This window comes from Natator depressus, chromosome 9 (assembly GCF_965152275.1).
Source record: "Natator depressus isolate rNatDep1 chromosome 9, rNatDep2.hap1, whole genome shotgun sequence".
NCBI lineage: Eukaryota > Metazoa > Chordata > Testudines > Cheloniidae > Natator > Natator depressus.
The window spans coordinates 83,520,829-83,543,577 of NC_134242.1; the positions used below are offsets into that span (position 1 = coordinate 83,520,829).

The following is a 22,749-nucleotide window of genomic DNA, read 5'->3' on the forward strand; positions in this document are numbered from 1 at the left end:
TTTCAGTGAGACCTTTTTAAAGATCAGTGTTTTTAAACAGAGTGGCAATGAAATTTGCCTGTCAGAGGAGGAGAATGAATAATATCAGTGATTAACATAAGGAAGGGCTTTTCTCCTTCATTTCCTTTTTCTGAAGAATTCAACCACCAATTTTTTTTGTTGTGACATTTAACTGTGGCTTCAGGGGGTTGTCATTAAATGCTAAAGGAAACAGCTAAATGTTAAAGGAAAATTGAAGATGGATTTTTAAGGATCAAAAAAAATCTAATAATATTTATACAAAAGACTGAGTTTTCCATAAAAGTACATTAACAGACAATTAAATGGAAGAGGCATTTTTTCTCTCCACACTTAGATTATAAGAATTACTACATGGATAGCAAACAATAGAGAATTGAAACTTTAAAGACATGGATGGTAGATTCATTCAGAATGAAGATCAAACTTGAATGATCTCCCTGGGTTTATTTATTTATAGCTTTATAAAATTCACCCATCTTTGGGCCTGCCAGCACATGCACAGCAAAAACTATAATCAACATAAAAAATTCAAAGTCACCGAGTCTTTCCAGCCATCTGACCTCACAGGAAAGCCTGAGTGAAGAGACTGACTTTGGACTGTGTCCTGAAAGTCAGTAAACAGGGGAACAATGGTGAATTGATTTCCATGGCACAGTGGGTTTCCCTCTCTGAACACCTGGTCACAAGCCCAAGACATTAATAGCTAGGGACCATACCAGCTGATCTCAACTATTATGCTGCACAGAGAGATGCGATCTATAAAGAAGCAAGGGTCCAAACCAAACAGGACTTTAGAGATCAAAGTCAACACCTTGAATTGCTCACAAAAGCAAATAGAAAGCTGATGGTGACTATGGCAGACAAGAGATACATGCCAATAAAGCTACACAGTTCCAAAAGCAAAACAAAAAGACTTTAATGGAAACCAGTGTAACTCTACTCCTGGTTCAAGGAGTCCCTAGGAAATTCCTTGCTAACTTAAATGCCTTTGCAAGTAGTTTAGATGGGGATCATTTTGCCACAATACCATTCTTTCCAATGTTTACAGCAATGCAACCTGCTGCTAGTTCTTGTAACGGGCAAGTATCTTAATCAAGGAAGGAACAAGACAACACTGAGGAGCATTTTGACAATGGTTTTTCCAGCTTCTATGGAGGAAGAGGAGAAACACGCTGGACAAAGAGCCTCTGAGTAAATTAAGAGGAGATGGGACCCTGTAAATTGGCCTAGCCTATTTAGTTGTATAGTCTACTAAAGAATTAGTTTATAACTGCACCTGACTAATTTGCTTATTGAAGGGACACGGATACAAGATACAGCTAGTGCTGCATCTTTGTGATCAATCCACAAAAGGAACCAGTTAACTGTGCTTCAGATATGCTCATTCCTCTTTAATAGTGGGATGGGCATAAAGGGCAAGATTTGCCATCCTGCCCTAGCTCTAGCCAATGCTCCAGCGCAGTAGGGGATGCTGATGGAAGCGGATGCGGGAAGCTGTAAACTGGCCCTGACTAGACTCACACAGAAGCAGCTGTAACTTAGGCTAGATGAGAACTGGGTAGAGTTCTGCTTCACAACATCTCCAGAATGGCACCCCCTGCCCTTACTCTGGGGAGGAAGGGGCAGTGGCTGGTCTAGGAGGCCAGTTTTCTGCTAGCAGAGACATTTTCTCCAGCCATTTAAGGTTACTTAGTGCCACTTATGCACCCCAAAGTGGCCTTAAAAAACACCCCAAAAATCTGATCCTAAATGTTTTGACAAGACAGGGCATTCTTTTGTTAGTAACTACTTGAGATTTATACAGTAGACATACAATGGACTGTGCTTCACATGATGAGCATACAATTATCTCTTCCAAGTTGCTAAGCAAGAGTGACCCTAGAGATAGCTAGTTGTCAGAATAAATTCTCATTGAATGATCAGCAATCTTGTGTTTCATTAAATGGATTTTGCTGACACTGCTGGGAGAGTTCTATAAAGCCAGTCTGAACTAGGTCATACCAGCTTTCCTGCACATGGAGGCTAATTAAGCACTTCTGTAAAACAGTTGCTATTTTACTCCAGCTATAAATAAGCCAATTACCATAATTCTATGACATTGGAACCAAAGCATACTAGGTACTATACAGATATATAGGAAAACCCAAACCCTGCCTTGAACAGTTTACAGCCCAAAAGACAGGTAGCAGCGATAAAGAGCAAGGAGATATTTGACTATAGAGCCACTTCCTGAGTATCTGGCCAAAGGTTGCTCTGCAAGCAGCCTACCCCTGGTAGCCTCATCTGGGGAGCCCTTTAGCCTCTGCTGTGGCCCACAGCACCCCTTTCTGGGGCTGGTTTAACATCAAATGAAGTTCCACACAAACCTCAGAGTCCTTAATCACAAAATAATCCAAACAATCCTCAATGAGTCCTCAACATAAAATCCAAAATCATAATCCACTTCATACTTAGTTCCAGTTCCTCCACTCCATCCAGAGCTTTGTCTTTCTGCTCCTCTTAGCTACCCATCTGCAGCTTCCTCCTGCCTTTTATATTAGATCACCTGATTCCCCTCAGATGGGGTTCATCTTGTAATCAGGGCTGGCTTAGCTCAAGGATCTTCAGCCCAAGGGCTGTTACAGATTTTTATCAAACACAGACATTTGAGGGGTCTCCAAAAAGAAAGCTAGCCTGGGTTCAACTGTAGAAAGTAGGCGGAAGTGCTCTTATAACCCCTGTAATGTCAATAACAGGGCTTTTGGAAACATTTATTCTTGCAAGGGATCAGGATAAGTGCTCCCTGTCATCAGTCCTGTTGTGGCTGAGACAGATGTTGTTTCCATTGATTTCAATGGAAAGACTTAATTGACTTCAATGGGAACAGGATCAGGCTCTTTATCATAAAGAGTTCAGGATACTTGAATACATTTTGAATAGAGCAGGGATGAAGATGTGGAAATTATTTCTACCAAAAAAAGGGGGAGGGGGGAAGAAAATAACCATTAAAAGAATTAGGTAAAGTGCATCCACATAAGATGCATCCAGTGTTTGCTGTCTTGATCTCTCAAGTATGACTTGTTAAACTTATGACAAAGGATACAACATTTATCATCTAAAAAACAATGAGGTACTGTTCAGACAAAGCAAGGAAAATGGATGACTAAATAACTGATCAAGGACTCCACTTACCAGTCAGTTCACAGATCTGGACCATACAGCCATTGATAATTAATAAGATAAGGAATGTGTTCCAGAATGGTGATAACCCTTATAACATGGCAAGGCAACCATCCCTAATAGATAAGGATATTTGCATAGTATATTTCTCTAGAGTAAGTGAAGGATAGAGGGAGACACTTGGCTATTTTAATACTTTCAAAGGAGACAAAATACATCTATAGACTGTGACAAAGTTCCTCCTCTACCTTGGTGGGTCTTGCACTTATTGGCAGATTTGCTCACCTTGGAGCTTCACAGCAGCCCTCAGTTTGGCCATTTTCATGAATCCACAGTCTAGGTCAACTCCTCCTGTGTCTGACCAGGAGTTGGGAGGTTTGGGGGGAACCCAGGCCCACCCTCTACTCCAGGTTCCAGCCCAGGGCCCTGTGGAATGCTACTGTCTAGAGTGCCTCCTGAACAGCTGTGCGACAGCTACAACCCCCTGGGCTACTTTCCCATGGCCTCCTCCCAATGCCTTCTTTATCCTCACCATAGGACCTTCCTCTTGGTGTCTGATAATGCTTGTATTCCTCAGTCCTCCAACAGTCTGCATTCTCACTCTCAGCTCCTAGTACCTCTTGCTCCCAGCTCCTTACACACACACCACAAACTGAAGTGAGCTCCTTTTTAAACCCAGGTGCCCTGATTAGCCTGCCTTAATTGAGTCTAGCAGCTTCTTGATTGGCTGCAGGTGTTCTAATCAGCCTGTCTGTCTAAATTGTCTCCAGAAGTTTCCTGATTGGTCTGAAACCTTCCCCGTTACCTTACCCAGGGAAAAGGGACCTACTTATCTTGCTCTCCTCCTCCTGCTGCCGCCGCCGCCGCCGCCGCCCTCTGGCCTGGGCTTTCCTTGCTTTTTGCTCCTGCTTTCGGCTTCCCCCCCGACCGGCCTAGACACTCTCCCCCCTTTCCTTTCTTTTTGTTGTTTTTTTTTCTTTCTCTGCTGTTGCTAGAGTGCTGGCTGGCTGGCTGCCGGCCGGCTGTTAGCCCCCTGCCTGCCCTCGGACGCTGCTGCCGCTCCAGCTGAAACCCCCGCCTGAGAGAGGAGGGGCCTGCCTGCCCGCTTCCCCGGAGGGGGGAAGTGGAAGGACCCAGCCGCTTGCTGTTTGTCTGCGGACCTGTCTCCAGTCAAGAGGAATCTTATCACTTGCTCCAGCATTTCTGGAATGCAAAAAAGAAAGCCTGGAACAGACAGAGAAAAAGCCGTCCACCAGAGGAACACCGCCTGGGGAATCTACAAATCGCTGTGGAGGGGGCCTAAGACTGAGTAACTTTTGAACTGTGCTCTCGTGTGGGGGGAGGCCTTGACTGTGTCTTAACTGTGTTTGTAGGGACACAGGGGGTGTGGCACGGAGCTTCCCCCCGATCCATCTGTGTCCTCCCAACCCCCACACTACGATTTTCACCCCCTCACTCCACCATCTTTGCTGGCTGTCTAACATCTGCCCCTGGACTCAGCTGCTCGCCCTGATTCCACTGCATGGGCCAGAAGCACCAGCCAACCAAACAGGACTCTCTGGACAAGCGTACAGTGGTTCATGTGCCCCCCCCCCCGAATTGTCCACCCCGCAGCTTGTTCCTTTCTACCTGACCCCAACTCCTGTTAATCACCTGCCACCGCCACCGCTGGGGCATCAGCAATGGAGGGCACCTGGGTGACCTCCGCCGCTGCCATGCCCGTTGCCTCCCCAGACTCTAGGGAAGCCCTCCCAGCTGGTGGGAAAGGCCAAGGCAAGAAGAAGGGGAAGGGCCCCGCTAAAAACCACCGGGCCCTCCATGGCAGGGGCCACCCCCACTGCTGCAGCCCCACCACCGACCACGGCATCCTCCCCCGCTGCCCCCTCCACCAGCTCTGTGGATGTCCCTCCCTCAGCCCCCAGGACGTATGCCCGGGTGGCAGCAGCCCCCCCGCCTGCCGCCTCATCATCTCTCCCGCCCACCGCCTCCGCCACCATCAATAGCGGCTGGGGCCCCTTTCCCACCATGACAAGGAAGCATGATGTCTGATGCCTCCTGGTGCCCGCCTCGCCCCACGTGGAGACCTACATGTGGGCGTTGGCGAGGGTGGTGGGGCCCTCGGCCATTGTGGTGGCCTCCAAATTATATGGAAAGTTCGTTTTCTTCTTAGCATCGGAGGCTGCCGCCCAGGAAGCTGTGGAGAGGGGCCTGGCGGGGGGGGGGGGGTGTTTGTCCCTCTGGAGCCGCTAGAGGACCAGGGCGTCCACCTGGTCCTGACCTCTGTCCCTCCTTTTCTCCCCAGTGCTGCCCTGCTACCCACCCTTTCCACCCTGGGGAAACCTGTTTCTGTTATCAGCCCTCTCCCGTTGGGCTGCAAGGACCCCACCCTCCATCACATTTTTTCCTTCCACCGGCAAGTGCAACTTTTACTGCCGTCAGCGGCGCGTGACGGAGTGGCGCTCGAAGGGTCCTTCCTAGTCCCCCACGAGGGGGCCCGTTACCGGGTGTACTTTTCCACGGGGGAAGCCCGGTGCTACCTCTGCCGGGCGTCGGGGCATGTCCGGAGGGACTGCCCCTTAGCCCGGCAAGGAGGGGCACCTGGGATCCCCGAGACCCAGCAGGACATCGGCCCCGTCATTGCCAATGCCCCTGGCCGCCCAGTACCCGAACCCGCCCCCCCTCCTCTTCGGACCACCACTACTACCGCTCAGGCCCAAGGGGCACCTCCCCTACGACACCCAGATGAGCGGGAGAGGCCTGCCCTCACTGCTGACAATCTAGCGGGGCCTATAGAGGAGGGTGTGGCAGAGATACCACCAGGCATGGGAGAGAGCCTGCCCCAGGGAGAATCCTCCCTCCCTTATGCTGCCCCATCCTTCCCCCCCACAAGTCCCTGAGCCATCGCCTTTACCCCCTGACACGACCCCTGCTAACTAGCCCCCAGATGATACCATGGAGGGCTGGGCCCTAGTCCAGGGGAAGCAAGGCAAGTGGAAGGCTCGAGCTCCGCCTCATCTACCCGAGGCAGAGGCCCCCCGGAAGACCAGGAAGGGAGGCACCGATGCCGAACCTTCCGCTTTGCCCACGAGTGCATCCCATCCACCGGTGTCAGCCGGGAAAGACGTGGCAACACCGGAGGGTAGTGTCTCCCCTCCATGGGAGACCCTCCCCTCCGAGACCCTCGAGGAAGCCCCTTCTGTCCTGACGCTACCCGAAGCTCCCGTGAACCCCGAGGCAACTGTCGTGACAGGTGCCTCCGGGGAGAACCCCGGGGCAGCGGAAAGTGTCCTCTCCTCCATGTTCGAGGAGATCGAGGCCTTAGATCTGACCCCGGTCGCCCAAAAGGAGGACAACCTTTTGCCAGCAAATCTCGATCTGGGTGACCTCACTCCACCCCTCTTTTCCCCATGCTCCCTCCCCTTAACTGCTGCTTCCGCTCCCACCTCCGAGGAGCCCCTGGACTCCTCCACCGACCCAGCCGCTGATGGCACCCCGCTGACGACCACCGAGCCTGCTCAGGTGACAGCCGGCACCACGCGGCCGGGGCACGAGCCGCCAGGGGCACCCCCCGTTGGTGCGGAGCAATCGACTTCCTTCCCGGGCAGGGGCCCTACAGAAGATAATCCACCTCCTGATGCTGTGGCCGCTAAATCCATCACAGAGCGTGCGCCTAGTGTCACTGAGAGCTCCCTCCCCACCCCCTTAACTCTTGAGCCTGATCGGGAGGGGCCACCATCCAGCTGCTTGCCTCCCAAAACCCAGAACCTCGCCTCTGCCCCTGCCCCTACCCCTACCCCTACCCCTATTCAGTTTACCTTCTGCAATGTCATTGCCACCCCCGGGGCTATCTCCTTCCCTTTCCCAAATGATGACCCCCAGGGAGCGGCCTTTGTGTTCTCCTGCCCCGACCCATTAGGAGCTGCTATTTTCCCTCCACCACCCCCTATCGCCCCAGAGCTTGAGGCGGGCCTAGAAGCTCCAGCCCATCAGGCACCCCGTCAGGGGTCCGCACCCTGCTTGTCCATTTTAGTGGACCACAGGGCTGCACCAAGGGCCCTGCCGGGGAACAACCGGGAAGCCGTAAACCCACCTCCCCATGAGCTGTGAGGAGAGCTGCGGAAGTTTTTAGAGGATGTCTGTGGCTCCCACAACAAGGTACAACTTGCTCTCCAGCAATGGGGGGACTTTTCTCAAAACTCCGGACCACAAGGGCCCTCATGGGGGAAGGTAAAGAGACGGGGAAGCAGGATGCCGCGGCCTACTGGCTGGTCCGCGTCTTCCATGAACAATTACTCACCTACGGGATGGGTCACGGACTGCTGCGTGGCCCGCTGGGAGGTGCGAGCATCCCTGCCAGTGAGGACCCCCCCGACCCTCCCCATGACACCTCTCACCATCGCAACGTTGAACACCCGGGGTTGTAGGATGGCTCTCCGCAGGTTCCTTCGGGAGGGAGGGTACTCTGTGGTTTTCCTGCAGGCGACCCATACGGACCTGACCGCCGAAGACAGTTGACGGCTGGAGTGGGGGCACAGGGTCTACTTTAGCCATGCCACAGTTCAACAGGCTGGAGTGGTGACCCTGTTCTCCCCCGACCTACGGCCCGAGGTGCTAGGGGTCTCCAAGGCCATGCTGGGTCACCTGCTGCATCTCCGGGTCCATATGGAGGGGCTCATTAATGTCTATGCCCCGACATTGGGCCTGGAGCGGCTGCAATTCTACCAGCGGGCGTCCGCCTTCCTTGGCACCTTAGATTCTCACAAGTGCCTGGTCCTGGGAGGGGACTTTAATACCACCCTCGAGGAACAGGACCGCTCGGGGACCGAGCAGAGCCCGGCCGCCACAGACACCCTCTGGGAGATAGTCGAACATCACTCCCTAGTGGACATCTAGTGCGACCACCACCCATGTTCACCTTTGTCCGGATGGAAGCCCATCGGTCGAGCCACTCCCGGTTGGACCATATTTATTTATCACGCTTCCATCTCTCACGAGCCCACTCCTCCAGCATTCGGCTGGCCCCATTTTCTGACCATCATCTATCCACCGTGACAGCCCCCCTCTGTGTGGAGAGGCCGGGGCCAGCCTACTGGCATTTTAACAACAGCCTGTTGGAGGATGAGGGCTTCGTGATGTCCTTCCGGGAATTCTGGCTGGCCTGGCGAGGGCAGCGGCGTGCCTTTCCCTCGGCGCAGTGATGGTGGGACCTGGGGAAGGTGCGCGCCAGGCTTTTCTGCTGCAACTACACCTGGGGCACCAGCCAACAGAGAAATGCGGCGATAGAGCAGTTGGAACGGGAGGTCTTAGAGCTGGAGAGGCGTCTGGCCGCCAGCCCCGAGGACCCGCTCCTCTGCGGAGCGTGCCGGGAGAAGCGGGAGGAGCTCCGGGCCCTCGAGGACCGTCTGGCCCGGGGCGCCTTTGTTCGATCCCGCATCCGCCTCCTTCGGGAGATGGATCGCTGCTCCCGTTTCTTCTATGCCCTGGAGAAAACAAGGGGGGCCAAGAAACATGTCACTTGCCTCCTGGCAGAAGACGGCACCCCCCTCACGGAACTGGTGGAGGTGTGCGGGAGGGCCCGAGCCTTCTACGCAAGTCTTTTCTCCCCAGATCCGACCGACTCTGGGGCTTGCAGAGTGCTCTGGGAGGAGCTCCCTACGGTCAGCGCGAGCAACCAAGACCAGCTAGAGTTGCCTCTCACTCTGGCCGAGTTCTCGGAAGCCCTCCATCGTATGACAACTAATAAGTCTCCAGGCATGGATGGGCTGACTGTGGATTTCTACCGCGTGTTTTGGGATGTCCTCGGCCCAGACCTAGTCACCATCTGGGCCGAGTCTCTGCAGAGCGGGGTCCTCCCTCTTATGTGCAGGCGAGCTGTGCTCGCCTTACTGCCGAAGAAGGGGGACCTCCGCGATTTACAAAATCGGCGTCCCGTCTCGCTCCTCAGCACGGACTACAAAATCGTAGCGAAAGCAATCTCGCTGCGGCTAGGGTCCGTGCTGGCGGACGTGATCCACCCAGACCAGACCTACACCGTCCTGGACCACAGTATCTTTGATAACCTATTTCTGGTTCGGGATCTTTTGGAACTCGGGCGTAGAGACGGTCTGTCGTTCGCCCTCCTGTCCCTAGATCAGGAGAAGGCTTTTGATAGGGTGGACCACGGGTACCTCCTGAGCACTCTGCGGGCATTTGGCTTCGGACCCCAGTTTGTGGGTTTCTCCGGGTGCTGTACGCTTCCGCAGAGTTTCTGGTTAAGCTCAACTGGACCCTGACCGAACCGGTCAACTTCGGGCGAGGAGTACGGAAGGGGTGCCCCCTCTCGGGCCAGCTGTACACTCTGGTGATCGAGCCCTTCCTCTGTCTCCTCCACAGGAGGCTGACAGGGTTGGTGCTGCAGGAGCTGGAGCTGCGGCTGGTCCTGTCGGCGTATGCCGATGACGTGCTCCTCGTGGTCCAGGACCCGGGCGACTTGGCGCGGGTGGAGGCTTGCCAGGCCATCTATTCAGCAGCCTCCTCCGCCCGGGTCAACTGTGTCAAGAGCTCTGGCTTGGTGATAGGAGACTGGCGGCAGGCAAGCTCCCTCCCACCCGCGCTTCAGACCATCCGGTGGAGCGCAGGTCCGCTGCTCTACCTCGGCATTTACCTTTCTGCCACGCATCCCTCTCCGCCAGAGAACTGGGAAAACTTAGATGGCGGGGTGATGGAGCGGCTCCGGAAATGGACGGGATGACTCCAATGTCTCTCCCTCCGAGGGAGAGCGCTCCTGCTTAACCAACTAGTCCTGTCCATGCTCTGGTACCGGCTCAACACCCTGGTCCCGGTCCCGGCCCCGGGTTTCCTGACCAACCTCCGGACATCGATTCTGGGGCTCTTTTGGTCAGGAATGCACTGGGCCCCTGTAGTGGTTCTTCATCTACCCCTGAAGGAAGGAGGACAGGGCCTGAAGTGTCTGCACACTCAGGTCCACGTCTTCCGCCTCCAAGCCCTACAGAGGCTCCTTTATGGTGCAGGCAGTTCGGCGTGGAGCATACTGGCACACGCCATCCTGCGCCGCATCCGAGGGCTCCAATATGACCGGCAGCTGTTTTATCTCTGTCCGGGAGGTCTTCCGCGAGACCTCTCTGGGCTGCCGGTCTTCTACCAGGACCTCCTCCGGACTTGGAAACTGTTTTTAATGACCAGGTCCGTGGCAGCCACCAAGGGGGCAGATCTCCTCGCAGAGCCCTTGCTACACAACCCCCACCTCCGTGTGCAGGTGGCGGAGTCCCGCTCGGTGCGCCAGAGCTTGATCCTGGCAGAAGTCACGAGAGTCGGAGGCCTCCTAGACTACAACCGGGGAGACGGCTGGATCCCCTGACGCTCGCTCGGCGCATGGGGCTCTCCATACCTCCTACCCCCCGGTGTGTACTTCAGGAGGTGAAGGCCGCTTTGCCGCCCACTGCTAGAGCTTACCTCGATCGGGTTCTGCTCGAGGGCACGCCCCGCCCACCCTCTATCCCAGGCCCACCGGACCTTTTAATTGGACCCCTGCCCCGTAGACCCAATCGACCCCTCACCCCTTTATGGCGAGCTGGCTGCATGAACTGCAGCCAGTATGCTTCCAAACCGCGCCAAGGAATACATGCTCGTGCTCCACACCCTTCACGCCCTCACCCTAGTGTTCCACCCCGACACAAAGTGGTGAGACCTTCTGCCAACTTTGGAGGGTGAGCAGCCCCGGTGGGCCAGCCTATATTCCACCTTGGTTCCGAGGCCCGTCGGGGACATTAGTTGGCGGCTCCTTCACGGAGCTGTGAGCATGGGCACGTACTTGACGCGGTTCAACCCCATCCCAGATACTTGTCCCTTTTGTGGTGTGAGAGAAACCCTGGCGCACGTATATTTGGAGTGCGTCAGGCTGCAACCCCTGTTCCGGCTCCTCACAAATCTTGTATTACATTTTTGGTTGCATTTTTCTCCTCACCTTTTTATTTATGCACTCCCCATCCGTGGCATCACAAAGTCGCGGGATCTCCTAGTTAACCTCCTCCTGGCCCTGGCTAAAATGGCCATCTATAAAACCAGAGAGAGGAGGTTGGCCGATGGAGTTTCCTGTGACTGTGGGGCCGTTTTCCGATCCTCAGTTCGTTCACGTATCCCGGCGGAGTTCCTCTGGGCGGCGTCCACCGACTCCATTGATGCTTTTGAGGAGCGGTGGGCGCTGTCCGAGGCTCTCTGCTCGGTGTCCCCATCTGGCTCCCTTTGTTTTGACCCTTTGATTGGGGGAGAGAGTAAGGGACCCCAGCCCCAGCCATTGCTGCTGCGGACACCACCACCTTAGAGGGGTCCTTTCACACGTGGGTGCATGTGCCCCCCTCGGGTTGTCTACCCCACAGCCTGCCCCTTTTGTTGGGTGCTTTCAGAGGAGGGAATTGTTGGTGACACTCGGGCGTGGCGCCAGGTAACTCAAGGGGGTGGCAGACCTTGAGAGTCGATGAAGCACCCTTGCTCTGGACCACCAGGTAACTCGGAAGGGTGGAAGACCATGAGAGTCGAGGAAACCCCCCGCTCTGGGCCCGGGAAAGCTTGAACACTTCCCTCCCCTGAAGCTAATGAGAAAACAATTGTGATTGGTTGTTGTGTTACACATTGCATATGCTGTTGTTTTGTTTTCTAAGTGTGTTATGCAAATAAAAAAATACCTTTTTTGCTTAAAAAAAAAAAATTACTCTCCTGTAGCCATCCGACCCGACCCTGCAGTTCTAGAAAATATTTTTTAATGTGCCAGGGGCAAGGCTGATAGAAATATTTAACTCCTTGTTGACTAGGAGGAAATAACTCTTCACCCTGGGCTATTTCCCTAGTTCACATGAAAGTAGGGGGATATATGGCACACATGGAATAGTAATTTGGAAATGGCTCATTGTTTTCAGGGTCTGGTCAGCCCTGGTCAGTTTCTTCCACCTCTTTATTTTCAAGAGAAGATCATTTTTTTCGAAACAAACATTCACAACAAAACTGGAATTTTGGTTTTTTTGCTAAATTTTTCACATTATTGACATTGTTATTGAAACTTATCAAACACATTATCTCAATCATTATCTACATAGTTTTTTTTAATTGTTTGCCGTTTAAATAACAGTTTTGATGTTTTCAATAAAAATTTAAAATGTGGAAAAAATATTGAAAAAAGGGCTTGTTTTGAGCCCCGTCAAATGGAAGCAACTTAAAATTTCAATTATTATCCTTGTGAAAACATTTGTTTTAACTTTTCAGTGAGCTCTAATGTAAAGTAGAGAGTATGTATTCCTCCTGCACCAGAGGTTTGTGTGTTCAAACAAGGGGAACAGAGAGTGCAGACCCATATAAACTGAACTAAGCTATAACACATTGTCTCACTTAGGTCCCAATTCTGCAAACACTTACGCTCATCCTTAACTTTACTACTGTGAGTACTCTGATTTCAAAGTAAATGTGAGCACATGCTTATTTCCAAGATCAGGGCCATAATAGCAAACATAAACAGACTCAACAATGCCTTGTCCTCAGGCATTAGTTATTAGTCACTATATTAAATGCACAAATTCCATAACAAAGTAGTTTCTGTGTATGAGAAATGCAGAAATGGTTATGCAATTCTGTATTCTTGTTTTTGGTTATGCATAGATGGGTAGTTGGGGAGCAGATATAGTAGTTTAGAGGCTGATCTACTATCCAATGAAGTCAATGGAAGTTTTTTCATTGACTTTAATGGAAATTAGATTAGAGGCCCTTACTCAGCAGCTTCTGGGCAAGGAATTTATTCGGACTCTGGAAGTAAGCACCTTAAGACGTGATGAGAAAACAATTTGGAAAATGAGTATGTTAAATATGACCAAACTCTAGAGATAAAAAATCATGAGTCAGATCCAAAAAACATGAGTTTTTTTAAAGAGACTATAATGTGAGAGGCTTTTGATTTGTCTTTTGGTTTTTGAACTCTCCCGGCCCATCTCCACAGGGCATGGGTGAAAGAGAGAAAATTAGTGTAGGCCACACTCCAAAATGTAGTGGGAAAGGTGATTCTCACCCCAGCGGAAGAGCTCTCACCCTCAGATCTGCCCATCCTCTGCCCAGCAATTAATTCTTCCCCCACACAGTCAGTTCTGCCCCACATCAGGTCTGCCCACCAGCCTCACCTCTGCTCCTCCTGTGGTTCTTCCCCCCTGCCATGCCTCGGGGCAGGGGGCTGGAGCAGGGTCCCCTCCTCACTTCCAAACTAGGAAGGGCAGCTCCAGGATGTCTTCAGCCCCCTCCAAGGCCAGGCGCTGCATGGGGAGGAACCGTCCTGTCCACTTTGCTCACAGAAGGGCTCTTCAGCTCCCCCTCCTCTGAGAATTCTTCAGGTTTCTATGGGGAGGGAGCTCTGCCTGCAGCAGATCTGATTGGTATTCTGCCCCAGGCCCTGAGATGGGCAAATGGGGCAGACAGCCAACACAAAGGTTCAAATTTGCTAGGCGCTTCTGGAGCTTGTCACATCATTGTTAGACTGGGCTCCAGTCTCCAGCCTCAGTCAAAATCCTGTGTCTCTCCAGAGAGTTGGCAATACTTCAGCTAGATCTATTTTGACCTGGAAAACTTTAAAGAAAACCCAGTAGTTCTGTGTTGTTATTTAAAGTTGTGTTAAAGAGAGAGCCACAGTTGTCCCCAATGCAATGCCACTGAAATCAGTGAATTCACACCAGGGATTAATTTGGCCAAATATATCATAGAAACAAAAGCAAGAGTGCATAAATGCTAGAATAATCACATATGTTGGTTGGACTCAACAGATTACATTAGGAGCTAAGCTCTATGCTGCTATAAATGGGAAGCGTTCGACTAGCTTCAAGGAAGTTCCGTTCATTTACACCAACAGAGAATTCAGCTCCACGTGTCAATATTGTACCAATTCCATATTACTCTGTATTGAGTATATTTCACAAATAAATTGTTATTAATTATTACTATTATTTGTATTGCACTAGCATACAATACATGACTAGGAGCCCTAGTCATGGACAGAGCCTAGTGTCCTAGGCAGTGTACAAGCACAGAACAAAAACACAGTCCCTGCCCCAGTGACGTTACAATAAAGATATTTTATAAACACCACTGGAAAATAAGTTTAGAGGGAACTGCGTTTCTTTTCTCTATTTCTGATCTTTGCTTAGAATTTGTTAGGCAGATCAGATAGGCTGGATCCCTCAGTTTGGATCAAAATTATTATTTTTTTCTGTTTGACTTCATGGCTGCTTTCAAGTTGGATAATATTTTATGAAAGGTTCGGGAATTATGGTTTGTGCGTCAGTATTCTTACTGCACTGAGTTGGACCGTGTAATTAATCGAGATTATACAAGAAGTTGGCCCTAAACTTGAGGTATTTATTGCATGAGGAGGATGTGTTACAAAAATTGTAAGGCCAAGTACCTGCCTTTTCAATATGACTAGGAGAGATAATGGGTTAGGTGAACACACATTATCAAATGAAAGCACATAATGAGTGTTTGTAATGGTTTTGTCATTTCAGTGGTAATTCAAATTGCCATGGATGAGAAGTGGTGGGTGGCAAGTGCCTGAGTAATAAACCTGTGAGTTGGCGAGAAATGTAGCAATACGCAGGTATCCTGGGGAAGATGACAATGAAGGATGAGGATGGATGTTACTTGGACAATCAGAGACTAACAGGAAATGATGGGAAATAACACTTTTGTAGAGCTTGAAATTAATTTGCGAGGATGGTGACAGCAGTGACGCAAACTGCTTGCCCAGGATGACAGCAGTGTAAGAGAAGGGGATGCTCAGATCCTCAGCTGGCATAAATTGGTGTAGTGTCACTGAGGTCACTAGAGCTACACTGATTTACACCAGCTGAGGATCTGGCCCAAGATTCTTAAATCTGAACCTCAAGACTGAGCTCATTGGAAAAATTTTAAAAATTGAAAATTTACTGGTAAATTTTAAGGCCCTGACCCTGAGAGTTGCTGAGCACCTGCAACTCCCATTAGCTTCAGTGTTGAGTTGTGGCTGCTTACACCAATCAGAATCAAGCCCTGTGTTTGAAATGAGCAAGGTAAAACTGATGGCAAGCAAATTGTACTTAGTGTATAACACCAACCTAATATTGTCTTTATTATTTACACTGCAATAGCATCTAGAAGCAGCAATCGAAATCAGGGGCTCATTGTGCAAGGCACTGTACATAGTAAGAGACAATCCCTGCCCCAGAGAGTTTGCAATCTAAACAGACTAGATGGAAGGTGGAAGAGAGAAAGTATTTAACAGTGCAATCTCTAGTTAACTACAGTTGTAGAAAAAATCTATTATTTTATATTATTTGTAAAGAAGTACGTGATCACATAATTACTGAATCAGAGTGCAGTGTTCTCTGATTTTATCATGAGTCTTGTAATATTTAGTATTTTTCTTAAAGCCCCAGCTCCTGGAGTTAAGTGAGAACACCAGAAACTCAGCTTTAATTGATAAAAATAAAATAAAAACATAAAAAGTAAGTTTCTACCTCAGTGTTTGCAGAGGAAAGTTTGGAAACGCTAAGCCTAAAGGCTCACAAGTTAGAAGGCAAATAAAAAGAGCCTCATATTTATTATTTTTTAAAATCTCATGATTTGTAAGCCAATCTCATGATTTGTGGGCCTGACTCATGATTTTTGAATGCTTGGGGTTGGTAATACCGTAATGCATTTGTGGAAGGAGGCAGGGTTTAATTTGTGCACTGAACCTTCACTTCCACATTTCCTCCCTTTTGAATGCTTATTCCTGCAACATTAACACTGCATCCATGTAGTTGTTTGCATTTAGACATGAATGTAGATGTGTTTGCTGGGTGATGTGTAGTAATGTGTTTGTGTGCTAGAAGCAACATACAAGTAACACTTGTAGATGTTTTGTTTTATGAGATTTGTTTGTTTGGAGACCACGTAGAATAGTTTCCCAGCTACCTAACACCTATTATAGTACATTAGTTCCATCTAATTATGAAAATGAGCTGATTATGGTAAGTGCAGTTTCTCCTGTTGCGTACTTCAGCAAACAGTCAAGGCACTGGAGTTTAGTTTTCAGAACCAAAGGGATTTTACAGACTCCTTTCTTTCTAGCATTTCCTATTATTTTTTAAAAACTATAACATCGGAGAGTGGAAAACTAGAGTTCAATGCCAAAGCAACAAAGCACTAACTTTGGGCCCAATCTTGCCAAGTTAGTACTTTCAACTTCTTTTACAGTTGAACTCGGCCATTTGCAGGATTAGCCCCAATCCCACAGGTAACTCTTTCGCTTTATTGACATAACAAGGATTGAACCTGGTCTTTACAGAGGCGAAATACCTGATGCTGTATCTGATTCTAAAGTCTGTTATGTAAAGGAAAACACAGAGTCAAGCATCAAAAATTCCCACAGAATTGCACTAAAGATATTTTTGTATTAATTTCATGGTGAGTGAGGAGAATAGGTGCTGTATAATACAGAATGATTCTTCCTCTACATCATATACCTGCTAAGAATAATGGCTATGAAACTCCTCTTGATCAATCCCTCTCTTTCTCATTAAGGTGTTGTAGGATGCCTCTGGGGAGTGAGCTTTCCTTCAGGGTTGCTCTTGTTTTTCCATGCTGATTCACCAAAGATAAGGCACAGCAATATCCACTTTGAGTCTATATTATTACACAGAACCTCTTTAGGGTTTTTGACAGGACAATTATTGAGGAAAATAGGAACATTCACTAGTTTGCCGCATAAGTCTGGGCCTGTGGTAAAATACTTGGGGACCCAACATCAATATTACAGTCAGGACAGAGTTGCACGTTTAGTTTCTCGACTCAAACAATGCTACTTACTTACCAGTTCATTAAAAGGACTCTATGGAGTAAGGTGCCCCCTAGTGGTTCTTCACCCTTTTAAAATATGTATGTCTTGTTCTTGACTCACTATTATGCTAGAAAAATGAATCCTTTTTTCTTTTTAATTAGCAATACAATTCTTACTCCTTTAACTCTGGGAGATGTTACCATTCCTCAGAAATGTGAATGCTCTTCTATTTTAGTTAATGGTGATGAGTTCTGATGGTGGGGAGATGCAGATTCACACAGCATGATGCTGTTTTTCACTGTGAACCCCAAAAATGGGCCTGATCCCACAAAATGAAGTCAATGGGAGTGGAGGGTGCTCAGCTCCGTGGTTCAGTTTTTACTAACTAAAATAGAGAGAGAGTCTCCTGAAAGTCAGCCTGGTGATGGCTCAGTGGGTTAGCTGATGGCCTTTGCCATTTCAGATCATGCTTTAACATCCAGCCATCTATGAAAAGGCAGCGAATCGATAAACTGTTTGGTTCGGTTTAGAGCAGTGCCCCTAGCCATTAGAAGCTAGTGGGGCCCAGCCCCAGCAGGCTTTTGTTTATACTGTGGATAGAGCTGGAAAGAGGGTCTTTTGTTTTGTTTTTTAAATTTGTGTCTATTGTCCGTTCTCCCCAGGTCCAAGCTGGAGCAGCTGGCTGAGTTGACACTGACTGCTCTGACACTGACTGGCCCTGCCAGGAATGTGTGACAGCAGGACAAGATCCCAGGCAAAGTATTTTGTAGGCAGGTAAGTGGCTAATTCTCTCAAGACCCTTCAGAGCAGGAGCCAGAGAGAAGCCCCGTTTCACATCTGAGCACTGTAATGGTCTGCCTATGGCTGGCCGTGCTGGGAAGGGAAGGGCCCAGACTGGACTCGTTAACATAACTTCCCTAGTCACTCCCAGGCTAAATAGGGGATGGTAGGAGTGAGTGGCTGGAGTGAATCCCTGAAGCAAAGCCAGGCACAGGAGTGAAGGAGGCAGATGGAGAAGGGGCCTAGACTAGAGTAGCAGAAGGAATAAAGGAGTGAAGGAGGCAGAAGGCAGAAATCAGCAGTGTGGGAAGGAAGAGGGCACAGGAAATGACCTGTTTTCCTGGGCTGGCAGTAAAAAAAGAAAGCAGGTTTAGTGGTAGTTTACTGGGGTGGGGCAAGGAAAAGCCAGTTTTGGACTGCAGCTGCCCCTGAATTAGAGCTGAGTGACAACGTTTAGATTTGAGTCCAAGTTTCTCAAAAGGATTTTTGGGGGTTTGGTAGGGGGAAGGGGACGGTGGTTGGAGGAAGTTGAGACACAAATCTAAGGGTCTGGCTCAGGTACACCTGTATAGTTGGAAGTGTCTGAAACAAACAGGGGACTATCCTCCTTAATCTATATCTCATGCATGTTTAGTGACTGGGGCTGTTTCCCCTATCTCAGAATTGGGATGAATCCCACAGTCAGTGCCTCCTCTGCTTGTTCATGCTTTCACAGGAAGAGCTTGCTGATAGTTTTAATTTATACAGTGGTAAGTGAAAGAGGATTTTTTTAAAAAAGTGTACAGTGATTTCTTGATGGCTTACCTGTCTTTGATTTCAGTTAGTCAGGCGAATATGCCTGGGAAATGTCTATCCCAGAGGTCTCTAAACATTAAAATGTTGTCTCAATAAGAAAGCTGCACTGGTTTGATTTAGGGGTTGTCTCTAAGGTGCCACAAGTCCTCCTTTTCTTTTTGCGAATACAGACTAACATGGCTGCTACTCTGAAACAGTTCAGGGCTAGTTGCCTCTGTCCCCTTTTCCGGTCCGTTCTGAGTGAACTGCCTTGTTAAGAGTGTGACATATATTGTATTCTGTCTTTGACTTAATTTTTGATAAATAAATAAAATCATCCACAGCATCACCTTAATGTGAAATCCCTAGCACAACTGAACTATGAAATATTAGCATTAGGTATTTTAGCATACTATAGTGGGTTGCATCTCAGTTTTAAGCCATCCTTTTAAGTTATCCTCAACTACAAGAAGTTGCATTATCATTGGTTATAATTAGAGGCCTGATCTTGCAGTCTTTACTTATTGGAGTGGCGCTTGCTTACACAAGTGGTCTCATCGAAGTCAGTGGGCTCAGTCCCTGCAACTGAGAGTAGTTCTGCTATTACTGGACATGAATCGTTGAAACTGGATAACTATTTTCTTCTGGATACAGCCTAGCCCTGCATTAATGCCTGTAAAAGGCAACTGTAGTCAAATGAAATGCCACCTTCTGCTCCTGAGTCCTGGGCAGTAACATTAAAAACACTGGGTCAGATTCTTAACTGGTGTAAATTGCTGTAGTTCCATTGAGTTCATTGGCTGGAGCTGCCCCACACCAGCTAATACTCTTCCCTATTGTATACTTCATACACATGCATGCACCTAGTTAAGGGCTTTGGGCCTGGTCCCTCGAAGCTTTAGTCACACAAGTCTTCCCTAACATCCGTGGAACTACTCCTGGAAGGGCTACTCGTTGGTGTAAAGATTTGCATGATTGGGACCTTGGCTCTGCTCTCATTGAAGTCTAAGGTGAAATTCTTATTTAGATGAGAGCAGAGTGAATGCTTTGTACAATAAATTATTGCCTGATTGCATGGTATGTCTATACTTGATATTATGGCAGGTGTCGCAAGGAGGGGCTGTTGGATATAGTCGTGCAAGTTCTTTTTCTTGGCATGTGAGCAAATGTTCAGTCTTGGGAAGAGATGCTGTGTGGGTCCAAGATTTTGTAATGCAAGATTCTGTGCACCGGCAGTGGTCCCTGAACAGGGAGCTGTGTGAGCAGCAGAAGAGTTTGGTTTCAGGTTAGAGTCAGTTCTTTCTCCCTGAGAACTGGGCACTGGTGTTGGACTGAGATATCTAAAACAGGGGGTTGCCCTTCGTGCTCTGTATCAGTTTAATTTCATGTTAGTAAATTGGACAGAATGTTTTCAATAACAGTCCACTCTCCTGAAACTTTTTACTGTATCCCCAAAGTTGCTGCTACTTTTCATCCACCTCCCCCAATGCAAAAAAATTTACAGTGACAACATCTCAGGCTGCTGCTGTTCAGATGGATAGAGATGCCAGCCCTTACTTACTTCATTGGTATAATCTGATCATCTTTCATTTTGATTTTTCCTGCCAACTTGTTTTGTTCTATAAGAATGAAAGAGGCACAAGCTTTGTTTTTCCAATGAGAATTTTCAGAATTCTTATTTTGCAAAACTTAGAGCTATTTCCACAAAAGGATTTAGGTTCTTAACTGCAACTTTAGGTGCCTAAGGGTATGTCTTCACTACCCGCTGGATCAGTGGGCAGCGATCGATCCAGCGGGGATCGATTTATTGCATCTAGTCTAGACGCCATAAATCAACTCCCGAGCGCTCTTGCATCGACTCCTGTACTCCAGCGAGAGGCGCAGGCAGAGTTGACAGGGGAGCGGCAGCAGTCGACTCACCGCGGTGAAGACACCACGGTAAGTCGATCTAAGTACGTCGACTTCAGCTACGTTATTCACGTAGCTAAAGTTGCGTAACTTGGATCCCCTCCGCCCCAGTGTAGACCAGGGCTAAGTCTAAAATTTAGTTCTCAACAACCCCCCGCCCCCGTTCAGCGTTCACCTAACCCTGTAGTGCCTGAATTCCCATGGCACCAAAGTTTCCACCACTAAAGTCCCCTAGGAAGCTAAATTTCTGCCAGCAGGCCTGGACAAAGCTCCCTAAGGCCTGACACCTCCGAGCAGCATGGCACCTAACAACTCTCGCCTAAGCCCCAGTGGGATGCACAAACGATCTGTCTTGTAGGGCACAATCTGAAAGGCAGACTCTGAGCATGCCTATTGGATCAAGCCCAGAACAAAACAGAGCCTGAAGGAGTGGTGACACTGTTAAATCCTATAGCCAGAGGTGAAAGTAAGCCGGTACGCCCCAGTACAGCGTACCGGCAAGAGCCGGTGCACCATACAGGGGCAGCCCAGCTGGAGCCCCAGGCCCTTTAAATTGCCTCCAGAGCCCTGCTGCTGGAGCCCTGGGGTAGCGGCTGCGGGGCTCCCCTGCTTCTACCGCCCCGTCCTTTAATTAGCCACCGGAGCCCCGCCGCCACTACTCCAGGGGGCTATTTAAAGGACTGGGGCGGTAGAAGCAGAGGAGCCGCAGGCCCTTTAAATAGCCCCCAGAGCCCTGGGGTAGCGGGGGCTCCAGGGACTTTTTAAAGGGCCAGGGCTCCAGCTGCCTCTGCCGCCCTGCTCCTTTAAATAGCCGCTGGAGCCCCGCTGCTTCCCCAGGGCTCCGGTGGCTAATTAAAGGACAGGGCAGTAGAAGCAGGGGAGCCTCAGGCTCTTTAAATATCTGCCGGAGCCCCGGGCTGCTGCTGCTACCCCAGAGTAGGAGGAGGAAAGGGGGGGCGCTTACCTTACAGGGTGGGCTGGGGCTGGCTCTGACCCCCTCAGCCCTGCCCCTTCTGCCCTAGGCCCCGCCCCTTCCAGGGGCCAGAGCTGGCCCCAGCGTACCGGTAAGTCACTCGACTTACTTTCACCCCTGCCTATAGCACAATGGTTAGAGCACTGACCCAGAAAGTGGGAGACCTGGGTTAAAATCCTCACTCTGCCTGATTCAGAGCAGGGACTTAAATCCAGGTCTCTCACCTCCTAGGTGTGTGCACCAGGCTGCAAGGTATTTTTGGATGGGTCTCTTAATGTCTCCTGGTGAAGTTGTTCCACTTTATATAAAATACTTAAATGTGGCTTAGGGTATTCCCTTTCCTTTGTAAATAGAATCTGGTAATTTGTGCTTTTTAATTTTATGAAACAGTCCAAAAGTTCCTGCAACCCTTATGTAAAAGTCCATTGTGTATATTATTTAGGGCTTGCATAAATTTATTTCAGTGTTACCAGCCTCCTCCCCCAACAGAATTCACAGTCTTTTTGTAGTGAATGCTATGCTGGTGATGGCTCTTGAGAGCAAGTCTTCTATCCATGTAACAGGATCAGCATGGCCAGAGGCAGGATGAGCCTGCCCGAGGCTTGCTGGCATGCATCAAGCCTTGTCTGCGGGTAGCTATTTCAGTTTGTCTCCACCTCTGAGACAGGATACTATTAATATTAATACTTTGCACCTATATAGGGCCTGTCATCAGTTGGTCTCCAAAAGCACTGCTAACACTCCTGACTCACAGTATGTTGTTCTATCCCCTAGATACTTTTGTATCTTGGTGACCAAGCACCTTAGACAATTCTATATAGACAGTAATTTTCTCATGGTGAGACTACATGACAACCTTGAAGAAAACCTACTGGGCAGCCTTGCAGAACGGTAAGGAAAGCTTCCTACCCGAAGTATCAAATCTACTCTCCCATTCTTGCCATGGGGATTGTGAAAATATGGACAGTTCAGTCACCTGCCTATCATATTTACTTACCTAAGGCGAGTGGATGAGTGCAGTTGAGCAGCACTGATATCTAGCCAAATCCTACCAGTATCTATGCAGTCAAAGGCTGTTTCAGTCATTTTAACTGGACATGCCCATACTTCCTAAAATGGGAATGTCACTGTTACTTTGACTTTTCAGGCTCCTTTTTTTTATTTTGTGGAGAAAATCAGAGACCCATATATACAGGCTTGTGAATGCACAGCTAGTGTGATTATAAATGCAGTCACAGAAGCTATGCAGGCAAATTTACCAGCGAGGCTTCTACCTGGTTGATTTCAAGCAAAATCACTGATTGTGTGCATG

General features: G+C 49.1%; 1 long non-coding RNA gene across 1 annotated transcript in view; it reads left to right on the forward strand.

Moving 5' to 3' along the window:
- LOC141993153 (uncharacterized) overlaps positions 1 to 22,749 on the forward strand; it is a 64,289-nt gene that overhangs the window by 13,488 nt on the left and 28,052 nt on the right. The window contains exon 3 of the long non-coding RNA XR_012640791.1: positions 17,665 to 17,776. This is a non-coding gene — a long non-coding RNA (uncharacterized LOC141993153). The remainder of the gene's footprint in view (positions 1 to 17,664; positions 17,777 to 22,749) is intronic.